General features: G+C 39.1%; 1 long non-coding RNA gene across 1 annotated transcript; it reads left to right on the forward strand.

The window, feature by feature from the left end:
• The first annotated feature begins 1159 nt into the window (after positions 1–1159).
• Positions 1160–11326, forward strand: Gm32055. Its single transcript, XR_385646.2, has 4 exons — positions 1160–1463; positions 5294–5403; positions 8666–8728; positions 11176–11326. It is a non-coding gene; the product is annotated as a predicted gene, 32055 (long non-coding RNA).
• The last annotated feature ends 215 nt before the right edge of the window (positions 11327–11541 follow it).

Below are 11541 nucleotides of genomic sequence, written 5' to 3' on the forward strand. Positions count from 1 at the left end.
AAATAGATACTGTTTGAATTTGGTTTTGTACTGGAATATTTTGGTTTCTCCATGTATGTTGATTGAGAGTTGTGCTGTGTATAGTAGCCTGGGTTGTCATTTGTGTTCTCTTAGAGTCTGCATGATCTCTGACCATGCTCTTCTGGGTTTCATATTCTCTGTTGAGAAGTCTGGTGTAATCTAATAGAACTTTTTGTATGTTACTTGGCATTTTTGCCTTAAAGATTTTAATATTATTTTTTTTTGTGCATTTAGTGTTTTGATAATTATGTGACTAGAAGATTTTCCTTTCTGGTCCCATTTATTTGGTGTTCTATAGGCTTCTTGTACCTTTATGTCCATCTCTTTCTTTAGGTTGGGGAAGTTTTCTTCTATGATTTTATTGAAGACATATTCAGGTCCTTTGAGCTGTGAATATTCATTCCCCTCTATTCCAATTATTCTTTTCATTGTGTCTTGAATTTCCTGGATGCTTTAAGTTAGGAGTTTTTTATGTTTTAAATTTTCTCTGACAGTTGTGTCAATATCTTCTACTGTTTCTTCTACACCTGAGAATCTTTCTTCTGTCTCTTGTATTCTGTTGGTAATACTTACATCTGTAATTCCTGATCTCTTTCCTAGGTTTTAAATTTCTAGGTTTGCCTCCATCTGTCTTTTCTTTTTTGTTTCTACTTCCACTTTTAGGTCTTAGATCCCTTTATTCAATTCCTTCATCTGTTTACCTGTGTTTTTCTATAATACTTTCAGTCAGTTTTTGATATCCTCATTAAAGAACTCTATTATCTTCATGAGATAGGATTTTAAAACAGATTCCTGGTTTTCAGATGTGTTGGTATATCCAGGGCTTGCTGTGGTTGGAGAACTGGGTTCTGATGATGCTCATATATTTTGGTTTCTGTTGCTTATGTTCTTGCACTGCCTCTCACCATCTGTTTGTCCCTGGTGTTTGTTGTTCTGGGTAACTATATGGAGTCTGTCTCTTTTGTCCCTGGTTTGCTTCAGGTCTCCATGTAGGCCTGTAGCCCTGGCTATATCTGACCACCTGTGGGGCCTTCCAACTGTGGGCTCTACATAGGGGCAAAGAAGCTGCTGTTCTGTTGCCCTGGCTACAGTGGATCTCCTGGGAGTTCTTCAGACAATTGCTTTGAGTGCACCGAGTCCTCTAGGATGGATCAGGATATGGATTCTCAACAGGGGCAGACCAACTAGGGATCTGCCCCACCAGCAAGGACCAGGCAGAAGGGGTGGAAGGGATGGAAGGGGAATAGTATTTGGGAGGGCAGGTATTCGGTGAGTGATGAGTCCAGAGTCCACCAGGCTCCTAGGAACAATTCCGGGATGCAGTGGTACGGTGGGGTTCTTACCAACTGCTCTGGGTGCAGCAGGTCCTCTAGGATGGATCAGGATATGGAGTCTTCACAGGAGCAGAGCAACTAGGGGTCTGCCCTAGCAGCAAGAACTGGGTAGGATGGTTTATGTCTTGTACCTGGTTTTGCCCTTAGCTTCCTGATATAATTTAATAAAAATTACCATGAATAGATAACACATTCTGAGGACTTTAAGTAAAGATAACTGATTGTTTTTTTATATAAATATATATTTTTTCAATTTTAAAAGATTCTTATAAGATTATTTTCTATAATAATCATTTCTTTGTAACCACAAACTGCTGCTTGCCAGTAAGAAATACTGGTTGAGAAAATTACTTTGCTTGTTTATACTTTGTTAGTATCTAACAAGTTGCTTAGTTATGAATATACATGAATTCTTGGGAATAATTTGTCTTATTTACCTGTACTATGCAATGCTTTTTTATGTTATGGTATTAGGGAACATACTGTTTTTCATAGTCATTCACTAGAAGAAAAATTGAATGTAAACATATTGTAATTCTGTACTGCTTGAAAGATTTTGCTGGTATATATAAGCTATGGAAAATAAAGGATGTGTTGTAGCCTGTTCACCCACTATGTATTGGAATATATGCATATGTGCATGTATGTATACATGTGTATATGTATATATGTATATGTGTGTATGTGTATATGAGCATATATGTATATGTGTAAGTTTATGTTTGTCTGTCTGCATGTATGTATGTATGTATGTATGTACATATGAATGTATGTATGTATGTCTGCATGCATCTATAGGTATGAAGTTATTAGATCCTACTTTTGCTTCATCCACTCAGTGTGTGTGTATGTGTGTCTACATGGATTTTCTCTCTTTCCTTTTCTTTTCCACCAGCCCCAAAGAATTAACAGAGTTTAGCATTTCTCGCTGGCCACAAGGAGTGCTAACCCCAATGAATCAAGCTTTGTTCCCTCAGATAAAATTCTTGTGAGTCATTTCTCTAATTGCTGGCTGCCAGCAACACCAGCCCCCATGGGTTTCTATCAACACTGACCCTGGTCAGCCCTTCTAGTGCTGACACCCATCTGCTTCTCTCAACACTGACCCTGATCCCCAATGTCACATCTTGCTGCCTGCCTTCCCTTATCCCTGAATGTCAAATCTGGTCTTTGATCTCTTTGATTGAAGACTTTTTTGTTAAATAATTTTTATTATTTATTATTCATTCACTTTACAACCTGATAACTGTTTTTTCTACCACAGTTCCTCCCCACATTTCCCTCTCCTCTTCTTCTCTAAGGGAGTGGAGGCCCCCACTGAGTATTCCCACCACCCTGATACATGAAGTCTCTGCAGGGCTGGGTGCGTCTTTTTACAGTGAGGCCAGACAAGCAACAGCTTTAGGGACAGCCTCCATTCTCAGAGTTCCCAACCCACATGAAGACAGAGCTGCACATCTGCTACATATGTGTGTAGGTGGCTATGTCCAGCCCGACTGTGTATGCTCTTGGTTGGTGGTTCAGTCTTTGAGTGCCTCAAAGGTCCAGGCTAGCTGACTCTGTTCTTTTTCCTGTGGCATTCCTATCTCTTTCTTGGTCCTCAATCCTTCTCCCCCAACTTTTGATAAGAGTTCCCAAAATCCATCCAATGTTTGGCTGTAGGTTTCTGCATCCGTATCAGTCAGCTGCTGGGTGGAACCTCTCAGAGGACAGCATGCTCCAGTCAGTCTCCTGTCAGTAAGCGCTTCTTGATAGGATAATCCTTTCAAACTTTTTTGACTCCTTACTTTTTTGACTTTTGTTGATTTCCATCTTTGAATTTCCCAAGAAATTTTCAACTTATTTAAAGATCTTAAACATTAGCAGAAAAATATGACGTGAACTCACCACAGTCAGGAAACATGGTATGTGTTGATACTAAATTAAAATATACAGAGATATAATGACCTGAGTCCTGGATACTACACTGAAGCTCTCTAAAGCTTCATTTTCTCCAACATTCTGAGCCAATTGTGCTCTGAAACATCTTCCAGGCGATTCTCATACGTTTGTGTTCATTAGGCTCCCTCATTAGATTAAACATGCCCCACTCGATGAGAAAAAGGGTCATCATTGTTTCATGGCTTGTGTCCTTTCACATGGAAAATCTTTCTTAAATTCACTTATGAGCGGAGAGTTGGAGAAGCCTCTTTTCCTTTAACATGAAAGGTCAGTCAAAGCTAAACCTTGTGTTTTTATTCACAACGTCATAAGATGGTTCAAGAATGGAGTCTTGTGAGAATTCTGAGTGCTTGTGAGAACACTCCGAGGAAATAAGGCAAGCGCCTTGTGACCTGTTTCTTCAAAACCCAGAATTGCCCTTGGAATGGGTTTACATGGATCTCTTGGGTGTAGTGAGTGAATAAGAGTGAGTTTTCCTGAGATCACATATCATTGCTTGCTGATGTTATTCAATTATGTCTGTATCAAGAAACATGTTTTTGCCATGTGCAACTTGTCCTTGTGATTGTACACTTTACTTGTTTGACTCTTCTTAACCTTCAGATTTCAAATTGGCTGATGCTATGAATAAAGCCAATTTTGTGGCTTTATTCCGATTCATTCTTAGGCTCCATTTTCCTAGGTCCCACTGCTTCTAGAACAGAAAGCACAAATAAAGAAAGCACACCACACAAAGGAGCAAATAGCTATAATCTGAAGATAGGTACCCTGTTACTGCCATTGGAGTAGAGGGAGCCCATACACACTACCAGAATGGAGGGTGAGAATGACTTCAGTGGCAGGCCTGGTGCTTTAAATGAAATTCTTAGTTCTTCAAAAGTACCTATTGAAAACTTTAAGAGACATTGAAACCCAGGCATATCTCTAGACTTCAGCAAAGACCAGCAACTTACTATTCTATTAAACATTGAAATTTGTGATTCTATAGTTATAGGCAAGGCTGTTTGCATTTTATGTTCTCTCTTCAGATGAATAAATGTGATTTGAAACTGGTGAGCCAGAGAGGTATAATTTGCCAGCTTGTCTATACAAATAACTCACACTCAGTAGTTTCTGCACATTCGCCCTTCCACTGATGAAAACTGTAAAGACATATAACCCCGGATCATTTATGTAAGTTGACTGGAAAATGAAATGGTGCTTCAACTGAGAATATGACTTGTTCAAAAGGAGAGTGGAAGTGGAGAAGATATTTTAAGAAAGACATTTCAGAAAATTGTTGGAATTACTAGCAATTTGTGTTCAAACAAAGATTTGTCTGGTGTTTGAAGTTTATGGTGTATAGGGAAAACTTTAAATTACATTAGCTATCTTTTTGCCTTCTCTTTAACCTTCTCAAAACCGTATTTTGTAGCTAGAACATGCTCTTTATTCAGATGAATGGATTGTGAAATGCTTCATATTTTAAAATCATATATATTTACACTTTCATTTTTTATAACATATATTTTTAAAATATGAGTATGTTTGGATTTTATGGACCCAAAGAGCAGAAAAACTGATTTGAGCATAGGCATTGAGGCTGGAACTTTAAAGCCTGTTACAGAAACTATGGTTATTAACACTCAAACCACAAGACTTCCCTCATTACCAAAACAGATCATTAGACATTTTACTGTGTGCCCTGTGCACAGTACACATCAAGAAAGGCTGAGCCATGGTACCTAACACTAGGAATACTTCATCACATTCCGTAGTATAGGAAAAAAATAATAGAATGAGAATGACCCCTTTACACACACACACAAACACACACACACTAGGAGTGATGGGGGTGTGGGTGGAATAGGTTGCATTGGGCCATGCTTTGGAGAAAATAAATGGGCCCTCATATGCCCTCCAGTTTTCATTTCTCTAATTTTTTCATCCATTAATGTCAGGGTTGTTTGAACTTCATTTGGGAAATATAGATTGAATATCTGTTTGTGTTTTAAAAGATTGAAAGACTTCACAGCAAATGTCCGTTGCTTGGTCATTCTGTTCCCTTTGCTGATGGTCAGCGGCATTACTGCTTCCTCCACAGTTTCCAGAGGTTTCAGAGGCAAAGGTAAACCCAGGACTCCTTCTTACCTATCATGGTATCATACATTGTTCAGCCACTACTTTCAATTAATATATCTTGAGAATAACTTTGCACAATTTCAAATAACTGTATCGTTCCTTTTTGTTCCAGTTACATGATATACTATATGGGTATATTCTAATCCAAATTATATTTAACTAATTTTAAATGACCATATGCACATTTTTGATAATACCAAGAATGATGATTATACACACACACACACACAATGAAAGATAAAATAAAATGGTATTTCTCATGGCCTACAGAAAACGTTAAGTTATGCCTTGGGAAAAATAATAAGGAAAATGTTACAATGTATGACATGGACAGAGAGAGAGAGAGAGAGAGAGAGAGAGAGAGAGAGACCCAAAAAGGCAAATATCTTGGCTGATTTGTTATGTTAGCACTCAGGTGTCAATGGAAAATGCTTAGTTTCAGGTTATTTTGTGCTAGAAAATGGGACATTAATTTAAAATAAAAAATATATATAATCCCTTCCATTCCACAAAAAGAAAGAAAATAGACAATGGTGTATCAATAATTGATGACTCATTGTTGTTTTTTAAAAAGCCATATAACCCAGCAAATAAGTTCTTGTTATTTACTTAAGGGAAGTGAATAATTCAGTACAAAAATCTGTATTCAAATATGTATACTTTTATTCATAATCACTCCCAAACAAAAGAGGTATTCATGAAGGCCATCAATAGGATGACGCATTAACAAACTATAGGATTGTCTATGCAAGGGAACATTATTAGGCAATAAAAAGAAAGAAGTTGTCAACTTATTTAATGGTAAAAGGAATTCTGAGAGAAACACGGGTAATAAGAAAATATGGGAATATTTTTAAATCTTTAATTAGTTAATTAATTAATTTACACTCCAAATTTTATTCCCCTCCCAGTCTACCCTCTTCCACATCCCATAACTCCTCCCAATGCCCTGTCTCCACAAGGTTGTCCCCACCATCCACTATCCACCCCACAAGACCTCTAAACTCCCTGGGGCCTCTAGGCTCTTGAAGATTAGGTGCACCTTCTCTGACTGAACACAGACTCAGCAGTCCTCAATTGTATATGTGTTGGGGACCTCATATCAGCTGGTGTATACTTCCTGGTTGGTGGTCTAGTGTTTGAGAGCACTCGGTTAATTGAGACTGCTGTTCTTTGTACAGGGTCACCCTCCTCAGTTTCTTCCAGCTTTTCCCTAATTTAACCATAGGGGCTAGCAGCTTCTGTCCATTGGTTAGATGCAAACATCTACATCTGACTCTTACACCTGCTTGTTACGTCTTCTGTAGGGCAGTCTTGATAGATCCCTTTTTGTGAATGGTTCATGGCCTCCATAGTAGAGTCCTTAGGGCTTCCCCTTGAGCTGGATCCCACGTTGGGCCATTCTCTGGACCTTCTTTTCCTTAGGCTCCTCTTCATTTCCATTCCTGCAGTTCTTTCAGACAAGAACAATTGTGGGTCAGAGTTTTGACTATGGGATGACAACCCCATTCCTCACTTGAAGTCCTGTCTTTCTGTTGGAAGCTGACTTTAAAACTTCCTCTCTCTACTGTAAGGTATTTCATCTAAGGTCCCTCCCTTTGAGTCCTGAAAATCTCTAACCTCCCAGGTCTCTGATAGATTCTGGAGGTTCCCCCCAACCTCCTACTTCCTGAGGTAGCCTGTTTCCATTATTTCTGCTGAACCTCAGGGCTTCAGACATTTTTCCTGATCCAATACCAGATCATGTTCCCCTCTGAATGAATCAGATGCAGTTATTTGCACCCAACCAAAGGTTAAAGCAATTGAACCCTGTTGTTGAAAGTGGGAAGAAGGGTTATCCTATAGGAGGACTATCAGTCTCAATTAATCTGGATCCCTGAGATCTCTCAAACACTGGACCACCAAACAGACAGATACATCAGATGTATGAGGCCCCCAACACACTGTAGTAGAAGACTTCCAAATCTGTGATCATTCAGAGATGATGCACCTAACCCTCAAGATAATGGAGGACACAGGGTATTTAAAGGTCAGGTGTAGTGGGGCGTGGGGGCATCCATGGGGTGTGGGGAAGAGGTGTGGGATCTGGAGCAGTCAGAAGGTGGATAGGGAGACAGGGAATGGAATATGGAGTGCAAAAAAATAAATTAATTTAAAAATAAATAAATAAATAAATAAACCATCCAGCCTCAGTGAGAATGATTTCTGTGGGAAATTGCAGGCTGCTCTCCAGTTGAGCTGAGGTCTGAACCCCGATGGTCATAATTCACCTTCATGACACAATAGACGTTCCCTTATGCTCCTGGAACTCTGGCTCCTGCCTAAGTTACTGCCCCCCCCCCACAGCCCCCACAAGAGAAGCATGGTCAGTAGTCACCTAGACAATGACCCAAGCTTCTGACCTTCAGGCTAAACTCCTTCCCAGTTACCTAGCAACAGTAAAGACTATAAAAAGGGATGTTCAGCCCCACCTCGCCCTCTTAATGCTTACTCTCATCTCCCTCTTACCCCTCATTCACCCCTCTCTTTGTCTTCTCTCCTCTCTCCATTCTCTTTGTTCTCTCCTCTCCTCTCTCCCTTTTACTCTCTTTCTCTCGAGTCTTCTCTCTCTTTCTCTCTCTCTCCCTTCTCCCCCTCTCCCCCTCTCCCCCTCTTCCCCCTCTTCCCCTTTCCCCCTCTCCCTCTCCCTCTCCCTCTCTCTCTCACTTCTCTTTTTCTCCCTGCATTTCTATAATAAAGCTCTTAAACCATAGAGAGTCTCTGCTCCATCAATATCTGCTATGCTCTCTGGTCAGTGTTGGGAACCTCTCTTTCCTCATCCCCCTGTCCTATAATCCCAGGGCTTTAGCAAGGTAGCTCTGGGGTCCCCAGGCATAGAAGAATGCCCACCCAAGGATGAGTGGAAAAGGTAGGTAGCAGATCTCCCACGCCTGACTGACCAGAGTATAGTTGGAACTCTGGTGAGATGTCGGCCTTTTTTCCCTCTCCCTCTTCCTCCAGGCCCCCCTTTTTTAGTTCCCACAATTTCAGAGCTGCCATTGATCTTGTTCCCTGACTTTAAAATATCCCTACCTTACCTGATAAAAGCGTGCCTTTCTGAACTTCAAATTGTTCTCTAAGATTTTGTACATCAGAGACAGTAGAAAAAAACACCTTAACCTAGCTTCACTAACAATTTTGTTTTTTCAAATGCCTTCTAAAAGTGATGGTTGTTGCTGAAAATCTAAATTTCTAAATTCTTTTCTAAGGTGGTGAATGAATCATTGATCTGTACCAACAGCAATGCCTGAAAAAGGCCAACCACTATTATTGTGAGTGCTGAAGATATTCCACACTGAGGGGTTGAAAGACACCTTAGAGTTTTCATACAATTCTTAGATTAAGAGGAATGTAAGAGCAACAAGCAGCGCAGAACTCCTCAACAGCACAAAGTCCTCAGGACAATTCGTACTCAGAGCCAAGCCTGTCTGAAACACACTCATGGCCACTGTATTAACTGGTGGATCGCATTCAATGAGTTCTAAAGTCATTTGTTGTTCCTCCGGAATGGCCCTCAGTGGTTCTCAACCTGTGGGCCCTGGCCCACTTGGCAAACCTCTACTTTCAAGAATATTGACATTACAATATATAACAATAAAATTATAGTTATGAAGTAGCAACAAACATAATTTTATGTAGTTCCTCACTACAGCATGAGGAACTGTATTAAAGGGTGGCAGAATTAGAAATGTTGAGAGTGACCTGACATGAGTAGGGTCAATAAAATGTGCCTTTACCAACAGTGAGGTCAATACTAAGGTAGCTTTTGGTCCAGTATGGAGTGTGGCATACATCATACACACAGTAAATTGAAGCATTCTGTGCACTATGTGATATGGATCACCATGACTATTGTATGCAGATCTCTTGACAGCAAAGTTTGCATTACTATACAGTGTGAACAGTGTAGCTGAAAACTGATGGTTGTTTCCAAATACTTATTTTAAAGTCACAATTTTGTTATCCTGCTTAGTTGTTCCCTGTGCAGAGGGGCAATACATTTTCCAGCACTTATTTTAACTTGGTGTCCATTATTATCATTAATGAGCAGGAATCTCAAAATTTGCCGAGCTCTTGCCTCAGATGCAGGCAGCATACAGAGCAGACTGCCACTGAGTGATATATAATGTGATAGAGCAATAGGATAGTAGAGTGTTCTGTCATCATTTCTCTGAAGCTTTGATGAGGATTGAGTGCCACTTTCATCTTCAAAGTGTTCAGTGGCAGATAAGTGATGCTGGATGAATTAAGGCCAATTGGTAAACTGGATCTCATAAAAAAAATGTTTCTGTACAGCTAAAAGAAAAGAAGTCAAGTAAAAAAGAAACAGTCAGAATTGAAGAAAATCTTTGCGGCATATATTTCTGACAGAACACTCAGGATATATAATGAATTAAAAGAGAATCAAGAAAACAAATGTCTCATTTAAAAAATGAATGGCTTATCTGAACAGAGCACTCTCAATGGAAGAAATAAAAGGTGGGAGTGGGTGGGTAGGTGAATACCCTCATAGAGCAGGGGGAGGGGGATAGGATAGGGAGTTTCTATGCAGGGGACTGGGAAAGGGAATAACATTTGAAATATAAATAAAGAAACTATCCAATAAAAATTTTTTTAAAAATTGCTAACACATATCTAAGATGTTTGTCATCTTTAACAATTCAAGAATTCCAAATTACAACAATTGTGAAATTTTATCTTAAACTAGCAAGTGCTTGTGTTGTAGATGCATACATTAGAAACGGCTTCCTGATAATCACCTGATCTCTGCATTATCACCACTTAGAATTTTCTGAAATTGTCTCCATTTCCTGCAAGGAGAAGCTTCTTTGATGAGGGGTAACTGCGATGACAGCTGTGACTAAAAGCTATGTTTTAGAATGAAATTAAGGATTATACTGGTCTACTAAAGTAGAAGGTTCTCCTCTAAGATTCATGACTTTACTAGGCCTGGGTAGTTGGCTACATTTCTAGTACCAAGCACAACTTCCATCTAGTTCAGTGGGTCTTATGTCCAACTAGCTTAGGCTACCATGAAGATATGAGTGTCATTAATGTATATTTAGGGATATCATGTTATGTGAATCATTTTGCAGTTATAAGCATCACTGTTGCCTAGGACTATTGATTACTCCCACATGGCATCTTCCATAGGAAGTTCCAGTATAATAAAAATTAGACCACAGGATAGAAACTTTCAGGTTAGCTCCAGCTCAAATCTCATGAATATTGTGTTTCAGATGTGAGGTATGGGGGCAATAGAGACTTACCTCTAACCTGTGAGTTTCAACTAAGACCAAAAGCAATTGCTGTTGTTTTGAGAGTGACTTGGACAACCCAACATCTCAAAGATTTTGCATGCTTTTTATGAAATTTTTGTTAGTCTATAGCGCATTACAACCAATGCATCTTATATATACTATGTATATATGTACTGTGTATATATGATATAATGATATTTTTTAATATAAAATGTCTACATGAAGTTGGAAGAGAAAATAACTTTGGGTACAGAAGGAATTTGAGGGAAGGGAGATGGGTATATTTGATCAAAGCATAAGTGCAATTTTTCTTTGAAATTAAAAAAAAATATATGCATAAATAAGAAACTTTATTAAAGTCTGAGGATCTTGAACCATACATTCTTTTACATTATCACTGAGAACTCTCTCTTGATTTACAAGGAAGAACTAACCAGTTATGTTCCACTTTGATCTAGGCCCTTTGTTTAGGTGAAAGTGTTGATCATATGGAGCTGTGGATACTTACAGAGGCAGAAATGCTAGCTAATCTCTATCTGCTGAGAGAAAGAACCACATGACTGACTGCCATTTTTGCATAGCAATTCTACTTGTAAATAAATGCCTGATTATCAAGCTAGTGTAACTAAGATTAACTTTGTGCTGTCTGTAGAAGCCTTCTGAGGCCTCAGTGTTTCAAAGACCTTTGATTGGCCCATATTAGTCTGTTGAACTCAGAAATCATCTGTTGTCTCAAGCTGACTATTTAGGAATTTTCAAAATGCTGTAACTTATTGAGACTGTGAACAAGAATTGGTGTACACAGAACAAAGATAAGACATATA

The sequence above is a fragment of the Mus musculus genome, chromosome 17 (assembly GCF_000001635.26).
Source record: "Mus musculus strain C57BL/6J chromosome 17, GRCm38.p6 C57BL/6J".
NCBI lineage: Eukaryota > Metazoa > Chordata > Mammalia > Rodentia > Muridae > Mus > Mus musculus.